Source organism: Theropithecus gelada, chromosome 4, assembly GCF_003255815.1.
Source record: "Theropithecus gelada isolate Dixy chromosome 4, Tgel_1.0, whole genome shotgun sequence".
NCBI classification, from domain to species: Eukaryota; Metazoa; Chordata; class Mammalia; order Primates; family Cercopithecidae; genus Theropithecus; species Theropithecus gelada.
In genome coordinates, this window is record NC_037671.1 from 3111187 (window position 1) to 3122270 (window position 11084).

Here is an 11084-nt window from a genome sequence, read left to right on the forward strand (position 1 = left end):
GTTTTCTATATTGATCGCATTGGGCTCATTCCTTGATGAGATGTGTGGCAGGGGCTGTCCTCACTCCCCAGCTGCTCCTGTTGACTTCGAGCAATTCTACCAACCCATCCACCTCCATGTGCTCTCTCTAAATGGAATCACAGTGCCTGCCTCAGCTCCCCGCTGGGTTCTGTGAAAATCAGAGGGCTGGTGCAGAGAATCCCACTAAGTCAGCTGCAGACCAGATACGAGGCTGGCCCCTCTGCAGCTTGTCACCGAATGCCAGTCTGACGTGACGGCTACGTGGAGTCCTCTGACCTCCTTGGAGGCCTCAGTGTGTAAATAGGTGCCAGGCTGAGCCACCTCCTCCCAGCATGTGGCTTCATGTTTCAAAACCAGTTTTGGGGAGAATCCTCCCTGCAGTGGCTGTGCTCATAGAAAGGGACCCACAATCCTGCCCCTCCACCCACACACCCCCTGCCCCGGTCACCGTGCTCCTCCCGGGGCTGCTCCCACGTGGGTCTGCCTGACAGGCATGGACACCTGCGGCCCTTCCTTCCAAGCCCAGCAGCCTGGACAGGAAGTTACTCGCTGTTCCCACCCAGGGCCGCTCCAAGCTGTGCTGAGGAAAGCCTGGCTGCAGGGAAGTGATCAGCGCTACGGTCAGAGGAAACCCAGTTCCTCCTGACCTCCCCTCGGCCCTAACCTGAGACGTCTGGGGCCGGAAATAGAGAAGCTTGCTGTTAACCTCAGTGCCCCCGGCATTCTGCACAGGTCATGAGCCCTCTCTTCCCTGTGTGTCTGCCCATGAGAGCCATATTCACACACCCAGGCCGAGCTACCTACCTGGCCCGCTTGGGAGTGAACTTCCAGCTGCTTTTTACAGGACAGTCCTCCTGAACGTCCCTCTGGCCCTGCAAAGCCGGTTCGCAGCCAGACTTGCTACCTTCCATCCCAAATGCCACTCCTCGGTCATGGTTTCCTGTCCCCAGCGATGGCACCACGGCCCCTGGTACTCAGCATCTCTGGAGTCCTGCCTCCCGGGGTGTGCAAAGACAGCCCTCCTCAGCAGCACCCTCCCTGATTCCCAGGACCGCCCTGGCCCAGCAGCACCCAGTGCTTTCACTGGGGCTCTCTTGCGCCTCCAGTCCAGCCTGGAACCCCTGGCACAAAGTGTCGAATGTGCCTCCCTCAGCCGCCTTTTTCTCCAACTGTGCTGTTCAAAGACTGGTTCTCAGATCCCATAAATCAAAATCTCACAGCTGTCTGATGGAAATGCAGGTTTCTGGGTCCACTGGCTGAAGCCAGATCGCTGGTTGGGGCCTGCAAGTGACTCTGACATCCGGTGATGTTGAAGAGCCAGTGACCTGCCCGTGGAGTACGGACTCTCGCTGGCGTTGGGGCTCCCCATGGTCCTCCTGGATGGGCTTCAAACCTCCTTTCTGGCCCCGATGCCCTGGGTCCCACCCCCGCCCAGACTACTTGCTCTTTCCACCCTCACATGGGAGGAGTTACTGCCAGGCTGGGCTCTCCGCCTAGAATTCCTGCTTCTATGGATTGAAATCTCAGGACTTCGAAGCTCAGGTGAAACGCCGCCTTCTTTGTGATGCTTCCTTTAGTTCCCCCAGCTGCCTCATCCCCCTTTCCATTTTGTCATCATCGTCTTTCATTCCATCTTCTGCTGCCCTGGAGGATGACACTGACCCCAAGTGAGTTGACGTGCCCCCAGTGCCAGGCCAAGGGACTGTGCGTGTCCCCTCACAGTGGCTCCGTGTCCTAGCCATCCTTGTGTCTTCCTCAGTACCTTGGTTCTGTGCCTCACAAAAGCTGTTGGGTTGAAAGAAATCACAGAACCTGAGAAGAAACCAATGCTTCGTCCAGACTCACGATGCGATTCTAGCTGGAAACCGTTGCAAGAGGAACGCCACCAACGTCAAGTCCTGCTTTTGCGAGCCCCCTCGCCAGAAGGGAGGGAGGATGTGCAGTAGAATGTCCCCTCACTTCACAGGCCAGGGCACCACTCCGGAGCAGGGACTCAGAAAAAGGCAGAGAAGTGTTTGCTGGCACGTGGGGAGTGCAGCATGGGATACTAGTCAGGAGGGGTGGAGGGGAGGAGGGCGTGGACGGGCAGTGGCCCCGCACCCCACAGCATGGCAGGTGGAGGGGAGGAGGGCGCGGCACGTCAGCAGGACGTGCATGGCTCCTGCTTATGTTTCTCTGAGACACCTGGTCACACCACAGGGTTTGTGGTCCCTGGAAAAGTAAAGTCCCTCCTGGGGTTACGCAGTGCACGCTGGGACATCCTCCTCCACCACACGAATGGTTACGCAGTGCATGCTGGGACATCCACCTCCACTATACGAATGAATAAAGCCAAGAGAAATCTCGCTCAGACGCCACAGGGATGCATTCTCTGTAACTCTCAAGTGTCCTTCCGATGCCAGATGGCCCCGCAGTGCCTGAGTCCTGAGAATCTCCTGCCATGGGAGACCACAGCAGAATCCACCACACCTCACCATCAAAGGCTGGGGAGGCGACGGGCCCCACCTCCGCTGAGGATGGTGCCGCCAAGGCCAGAAGCTGAGTATAAGTCGACATTCAAAGAATAGACTTTCCTTGAAAAGTATTCAATAGGCCAGTGCAAGAAAACAGTGTCCACTAAATACACACTCATCAACTTCATGTTTTCACAGGGATATCGAAATGATCACATCCTGCAACTAAACTTTGCACCTGGAACTTGAACTTGATTTTCAAATGGAATTCGGAAGTTTCCATGAATTAAAAAAGGAGGGTGGTTTATAATGCATAAACCAGACTGGCAGAGGAGAAGAATGTATTAGGGGTTTTTTTTTTTACTACAGACAGTATAAAAAGAAGTCAGGAAAGAGTAGACTTCACCCCCGAAAGGAAGGCAAATAACTCATAAAATGAAACCTTCACATAAATCACAAATTAGCAACATTTAACATTTTAAGCTTCCCAAAAGTTCTGTGCAGTCCACTCTTGATGAGCAGATGGAACCTGGAAGAATTAATTTGTGAAACTGTGACGGTCTCATCAGAGACTGCAGCCACCCATGAGTGTTCAAGGTAAAGCAAAATGCATCTGCCAAAGAAGCGTAATTAAAACATGCACAGCATAACTCCTGGGATCTTATATTTGATATAAGTTAGCTCCATTTACACTTAGCAGATCCAAATTAAAACAGAGGCTAAATTCAGTGAGCAGAGAGAAAAGCCTAGCCCATGGATTTATTCTCAATGCACTGCCTCCTGGCTTTGGTGATTTTGCAAAGAATTGAAAGAAAAAGCACAACATTCAGAATAGAAAGGGAATTTCTGAAGGGAGTTTCATAACTGAAATTTCAGTTTGAACTGGATGAGGGACGCTGTTTAGTTCAGTGACCACTGAGGACCTCCGGCGGGCTTCGGGGTGTGCAAAGACAGCCAGGATTCAGCCCGCCCCAGTGGAGGGCCCCGCAGCACAAAGGCACCAAGAAGGGGTGGCGAGAGGACAGCCAGGGTGCTCACAAGCTCAGCAGGAAGGAGGCTCACATCTCATGGAAGACTCAGGATGGTTCTGGTAGAACTGTCCTCTTGAAACCCTCTGCTGCCATTATTGGGTGCTGGCCAACATGCCTTATGCAAAACACTGACGATAGCATCCACCTTTCCGGAATGCTAGCACGTTCTGGGCAATGCTCAGACTGTCCTGTGAGTTGAATGCCCCTGGCAGGATGCACGTCCACTCCCGCAGGGCCATGGTGCCTCCCTTGTCTCACTTCTCTGCTTTGACCCTTCCCAGAACTCGGAAGGTTTGAGATGAAATGACTGAGCCACACCTAGTGCATGAACAAGCACCAGGGCCTGTCTGCAATGGCTGCTTCAAGGGCCACAGAATAAGCATTGCGTGGTGCCCCCAGGTATTCCTTCTTTTGCTCATTGGACCACCCTGAGAAGCCTCAGGGAGGCAGGACCCTCCTCTAAGGCAGCAGGAGACGGTGGAGGGGCAGCCGACAGGTGCATCTCACGCCTCCATGTTCTCCATGGGGAGGGAAGTGGGCTAAGAGGCGAGTGGGGCAGAGGCCTAGGCCAATGTGAAGGGTCGGGAGTAAGTGGGGAGAAGACTGGAGGGGGTGAATCCAGGAGTCAGCGGAGGCTGCACTGTGCAAACACAAGCCTGGTTACGTCTGTGTAGCTTAGCTTCCCCAGCCCACCTGAGCCAGACGGGTCTGCCCGTGCTCCCCGCTTCTATTGACATCCAGCAACTCCAAATGACCTCTCCCATGTCGATGTGCTCATCTCCGAAGCCAAATCTTACAGCCTGCCTCTCTTCCCCACCAGGCTATAGCGGGAAATCATTGAGGAAACCATGGCTGAATATATCGCACGGCCTCTGGTGTCTGAGAGGAGGCTTCACAGCCAGCAGGCTGCCGCTGGTGGGCAGGTGCGCATGGAGGTTCTGCACCTCCTGTGCGGTGAGTGGGAAGGGCAAGGAGAGCTTGTCAGTGGAGTGGGCCAGGCTGTCACATCAGATGGGCCAGGCCTCACATCACTCCCTGTGTCCTAAGAAATGTCTGGACTTGAGTGCGTGGGTTTGTGGTACTGCAATGCCGCAGTGCCTTGGGGAGCCCCCAGGGAAGCCCAGAAAGTTCTAGGAGGCCACAGCCCTTCACTCAAGTTCAAGGGTTCAAAGCGGGGATTCCACGTCACACTTGTGAAGGTGCCCACCCCAAAAGAATCTGTGGCTCTGCAGGACACGTCGGGGGCAGACCTCTCAGGCCTTGTCGCAGTGGCACTGCCCTCCCACTTGGCCTGGGTAGCCGCTCACGCTTCTGAAACAGGAAACATCAGCTGCATTCCCGAGTGGGAGCCTCAGAGCATTAGCAAGAAGATAATGTTGCAACTTTTTAAAGCTAAATATATGTGGAGGGAAGCTGAAAGAGGACTTTTGACGAGTCACCTAATGTTGATGTTGAAATTAACTTAATGACCCTCTGGCTAAAATCTGTTCTCGCTTGGGAAGCACCTGAACCCTCGTTCTCCCGCCGCTGCTCTGACCCCTGGAAAGCAAGGAGCAAAGGCACACTCAGCGGCTCCCGCTCCAAAATGCCCTCCCGAGTCCTCCCAAGCAGCCAGAGGACGACTCCACACCCAGAACCCAGAGGAGCCTGGGACCCAGGCCTCAGGTTCCTGGCCCATTTGTCATTGCCCAGCGTCCTCCTGCCAGGAAGGAGCCAACCTTATCTCCCATCCTGCCCTGCCTAGAGAAGCCCAGTTCTTCCATCAACGTTCTGCTCAGATGTCACTGCATGTTACATCTTCCTCACACACTCCCACCAGCCTTACCGCATCGTGCTTGGTTTGCTGAGCGACGTGTGGGTCTTTCCTTCCCAACCCTTCTCTCCCTCAGAGGTGCAACGACTTCATATTGAGGCTGTCCATTCCCCCACTCCTGACCCATCCACCAAGCCTGGGAGGCACGGGCTTAATGCATCACAGTTAAAAGAAATGAATGGTTGACTTGCACAGAGAAGACACTGCGTCCCAGGAGATGTGCCCTGCGAAAGATCCCTGCAGCACATGTTGGGAGCCTGTGCCCAGGTAGCACTTAGGAAAGAAGGATGTATGCCCTGGGCTGCTGGGAGCACTGTGGGAACTCTGGGACCCCCCTCCTCCTCAGAGCTGTGCTACCCTGATTTGGAAACAAGACAGAGGCTTCTCTCCGGGAAGAAAACATGTCCCCTTTCCACCCAGGATCCACCTGGCTGGGGAATCGGCCTAGCTGGGGACCAGGTGGGCATGCTAAGGAGGAATGGGGCTGTGTCTGAAGGAAAGATGCCAGTAGGATGCAGGAGAGCACTCATGGTCCTGGGGTCTGGGAGTGCTGGGCCAAGGAGGTGTGGGGAGCACGGATTCATACAAGAGAGACCGGTTCAGTCTGTGGCCATGCTCCTGGGACACAGCCCTGAGCACCCAGCAAGGCCCCAGGAGATGCTGAAACACACGGCTGGGATGACTCCCAGGAACGTGAGACAGCACTGACTACAGGAAGCCAGGCAGAAGTGCAGCCAGGGTGTGCTGCGGGAGAAGGGCTGGGAGGATGGAGCTCGCACACTGGGTCAGAAGCCTTCACATAGGACTTGTCCTCAGTAGGAGCCAAGGTGGGGGTGAGGAGTGGCCCACTTACCAAAACTCTCAGAGACCCCTTGGGGAATTTGTGCTTCTCGTTTCTGCAAATCTGGGCTCTGCAAGGTTCCAGGAGACACAGCAAGGGTGCACTGGACTCTAAGCTATGGGAGGCCTGTGGGAGGCTCCTTGGGTGGAGTTTAGCAGCAAGAAGGCTCATGTTGACCTGGTCATCAAGAGGTGTGGAGCTGCTGCTATACAATGGGGCAGGACCCCGGCAACCCATCCAGGCACCTCTTGGCTCTCCCTGTGTGTACTGATGGAAAATGGTATGTGGAGATGCAGCACCCCTGGACCAGGAGGGGCATGGTGACCAGTTCAAAGCCCTCAAAGATGAAGGCTTGGGTCTGGCCACTGAGCTGTTGAGGAAAGGTGGGAGCGTCTAGAAAGGACAGAGTGGGAGGCACTGGAGTCTTCACTGGGCTTCCAGCTGCAGTGGCTGAGGCTGGAATTTGTTCCACGAGCTTTCCTCTTCTGAGTTTTCTCCAGAATAAGGTTGCGTTTTGAATTTCAGATAAACAACAAGTCGTTTCTTTAGTGTAAGTACATCCCAAATACTGCATGGAATATCCCTATACTAAAACAAGTTATGCAACGTTTATCAGAAATTCCAATTTAACTGGGAGTTTTGCATTTTTATTTGCTAAAACGGGCAACCCTCCTCCAGGGATAGAGGCCCACTGGAACCAGGAGGAGCTGCCCTCAGGAGCTATGGGAGAAAATGGGTCACAGCAGAACGAGTTGTAGACTTGGGTGGATGTTGCTGGGCACTGTTTGGATTCCCACTTGGGAGTGAGAGGTTCATTCCCTCGGGCACTGGGACTCCTCCTGGGAGGTGGTTCTCAGCAGGCGGCCTTCTGTGGCGATTGCACCAGCTGGAGAAAGCCACCGTCCCAGGTCACGTCTCCTCTAGAGGCAGCTGGCACCCAGTGCCAGCTCAGTCAGGGTGTGGGGGCCCAATCCCTTCACTCCATGTTGGAACAGGCTCGTCCTGGCTCCAGAGCTTTCTGCAGCATTGACTGGAGTCCATTTGGCTTGGCGTTGCATCACAGGCACCTCTTGGCCAGTTCTGCTCCCTTCCCCTTGACTTCCAACCAAGCATGCTCCCTAAGAATACACGCTAACCTCCATCTCAGAGTCTGCCACTGTCCTTGTTAAGGGCTGAGGGAGGACTAGGATCATTGTCAACAAAAGCCTGACCCAAGAGGCAAGCCATAGTCATGCTTAGAGCTTATTACTCTGAGCCCCTCACTGCTTCTAGATGTCACGGTTCAAAGGTGATTGACAGTTCTGTGTTTCCCAATGCCTGCTGGAGAACTAGCTCAGCATGGACGGTGAGACGGCATCTCTCACTCTGCCTGTGTCCCCGGTAAACTTGTTCCTCCTCCTCACTTCTCTATTGAGGTTCTTGGCAATAGGATTCCCCCGTATTCTCAGAGGATAGGTATGTTCCAAAACCCCTAGCAGATGCCTGAAATAGAAGATAGTACTGAGCCCTTTATAGACTATGCTTTTTTCTGTACGCACATAGCTAGGATAAAGTGTAACTTATAAATTAGGCAGAGTGAGAGATTAGCAACACTAATAATAACATCAGGCAATGATGACCATGCGCTGTAATGAAAGCTGTGGATGTGCTGTCTGTCTAACATCTTCCTGCATGGCACTTGCCCTCTAACGGCTTGATGGCTGCCACACGGCTGATGGGCCAGCAGCATATACAGCAGGGTCTGCTAGACAAAACAGTGATTCACATCCCAGGAGGGATGAAGCGGGACCCTGCGCGATGTCACCACCCTGCAAAGAATGGCATGCAACTTAAAACACGAAGTGTTGATTTCTGGAATTTTCCATTTCACATTTTCGGACTGAGGCTGCCCTCAGGTAACTGAAACGGTGGATACGGGGGACTCCTGTGTCATTCCCAATCCTGGAAACCCTCCGGCAACCCCTGACTCCCCGACCACCCCATCCCCCGCCAAGCACGTTCACTCAGCCCCATACCTGCTTGTCCTTCCCTCCTCTGCCACCCATGCACCTGCCCATCTGAGAGCTCTCCGTCTCACCCTCGAGGCCTCCCAGGCCTCCTGGCCGTTGTTCTCTCTCAGATGGTACCCACATTATGGCCGGATAATTCCTCCTTTACTGTAGTTCTTACCTTATTACGGGGGAATATGAGCCAAGGCCATGTGACTCACTGCCAGGTAGAAACTAACAGAGCCAGCACATGCTTCTCCCGTATCCTTCTCTCCATCAGGTGGCCAGGAATGCTCCGGATCCCCGTGGCTTTGCCATGGATATCTCATTTGAAAGAAAAGTAACCCCCCAGAATCTCAGGGGTCTCGTTACCACAGCATAATCTAACCTTTCTAGAAGGATACACTCCTCTATCCAGCATGCCCAGAGTCTTATATGTGACAAGTGACGGTATGCTGTTTCACAAAGTTTCGCTGCAAGAGCCGTTGATAAACTTTAGAATAACCCAACATTAGGAGCTGTTACAAATGGGTGGAATTAGACAAAGCCATTTGCCTTTCACCTCTTGCTTCAGTTTTCAGAAAAATGCCCAAAGGTATTGCAAACCATTTGCATTTTCATTGGCTTGGTTAAGGAGTTGGCAGTGTCAGTGGGCCCTGTGTAAAGCCACGTCACTGTTTCCGTAGAGAGCATGACACGTCAGAGAGGAGGGAAGTGTTGCCAGGATTCTTCTTAGAATGCTGGCAAGAAGAGGAGGCGAAAACGGAAGAGCTGTTTGTAAACAGGGAAAGGCGACGACTTCGCCTCGTATCCTTGACTTCTCATCGTAATCGATTGTAATCGCTTACAATCACAAGCCTCATTTCCTACAAGCCTGCAAGTGGGTTCTATTCTGCATCTAGGAAAAAGCCCTGCTTACTAACTGTGCCCTCAAAGAGATCCCAGGCTGGTCCTGAACACCCTGTGTCCTGGGAATGCTTACTGTCGAAGCTCTGCAAATTTTCTCATTGAAGGCACTCAAGGCATTCTGCAAATTAAATTAGGAAAATGTATACAGCCCTACATGAAAAAATCCAGGTTTATGATCTGTATTGTATTACCAAAGAATTTATCACTTTTCAAAGAACATTCAATTATTTTAAACTGAGTGTGCAGTGAGAGGATTTCTAATATAATCTCATTTCCAGAGTGTTCCATCCCGGCTCCTCTCTGGTATAAATAGCTTAGGAGGTTAGATTTTTTTTTTTCCCCAGAGGATTAAACATTCGAGAAGAGTGGCTAAGAGGCAGCACCGGCTTTCGCTCATTTCCTAAAGTGAATTTAGCCTTGTGAAGAAGAATAAAGTGAAGGTCAATGGTTAGATCCATGGCTTAAAAAAAATGCAGCTTTCCTTAGTCTGAACTTACCATAACCAAAAAGGCCACGAGGCAGCCATTAATGATCCTAAGTTGCAACAGAAAGAAGAGAAACACTTACTTAGGGTTAAACGAGGATTCGGTGGTCACGTGCTGCCAACCTCCACCTCGCAGGGTCAGGGAAGACTTTCTTGCCCACACTGACTTGACCAGCGATGCCAGCGCCAGAGTGAAAAATGCCCCCTCGTATGACAGCCTGCGCTCAGAGGCTGATGCTGAAATAGTCATGCCAAAGGCAGCCAATCCCTGTGTACAAGCAGAAAAAAACAGTTCCTCAGAGCTGTGTCCTTGGGCCAGCCGTCTGGATCTCTCTCAGTCTCTTTCCTTCTCCCTACACTTGGGCTGAATCCCACCTTCCCTGCCTGCCAGGTTTGGTTTGGGGTCCAAATGAGTGAAAGTCTGTGAGATGCCCCTAAGTACTGAGGTGCTTAGTAAGTGACAAAAGCCCTGATTTGTTGAACATGACGATGTGCCAGGCATTGCGCAAAGCATCATTTCACCATCACAATAAACCCTGCTGGGAGTCAGGGACACCCCCACCCTCCTTGTACACCCAGAAGTAGGACTTTGGTGAAATGGCTGTCCTAAGGCCTCACAGCCTTGAAAACTCAAGCACTTCTTTAATCCCCAACAAGACTATCTTTTGGCCATGCAATGTGTCATGGCCAATAATTAGATTTGCAAACACATACAACCAAAGACGATTAGAGAAGAAATATATTCTATACAAATTACATGAAAATAACACTTTCAGTATTTTCCTGATTTTTTTCTGGTAATTAAAAATGATGGCCCTTTATATTTATTCACGGATACAGCTGCATTGTTTTTAACAAATTGTAGCCCCTCCTTTTAAAGAGTGAATTCGTACTAGTGAGAAAATAGTGTTATCCAAGATTTTAAGAATCTATTGTGTGGTGTGGTGTGTGTGTGTGTGTGTGTGTGTAGGATGGGTTTTCTAAAATATTTTTCTTGCATGCAAATGTGTAATTTTAAAGATTGGCTTTTAAAATACTGAACTGAGGTAAAGTCAGCTTTTCTTACAGACTCCATGATAAATGTGAAATTGAAAATGGAAATTCTCCATTCAGATTGTGTGCTGACTGCAACCTCAACATACGGATAAGTCACTGAAATAAGTAACTTCCTCAAGGAATATGATGGTCAGCCTTTGTTTTGGGTACACATTTAATGAACTGATTTCCTATTAGTTTCTGCTTTTCAGCAAGTTGTGTCACTTGCTGATAAATATCCAGCCTTTTACTAAGGAACACTGATTTTCTCATCAAGTCCCAGTGTGTGGAGGGGGTGAGAGTTTGGTGGGGAAGCTTTTCAATTTGAGAAGCTTTGCCATTTTTTGTTTCAATCATGACTAATATATAAAAGTCCTTGGTCAGCATTGCCGGTTGCCACCTGGTCACTGCCTCCCTGAGGGGTAATGAGGCCATCCAGAGTTTTAATGATTAAAATATTTTATTATTTGTATTCACATCATCATTAAGAAAAATAACTTCTAGTGGAT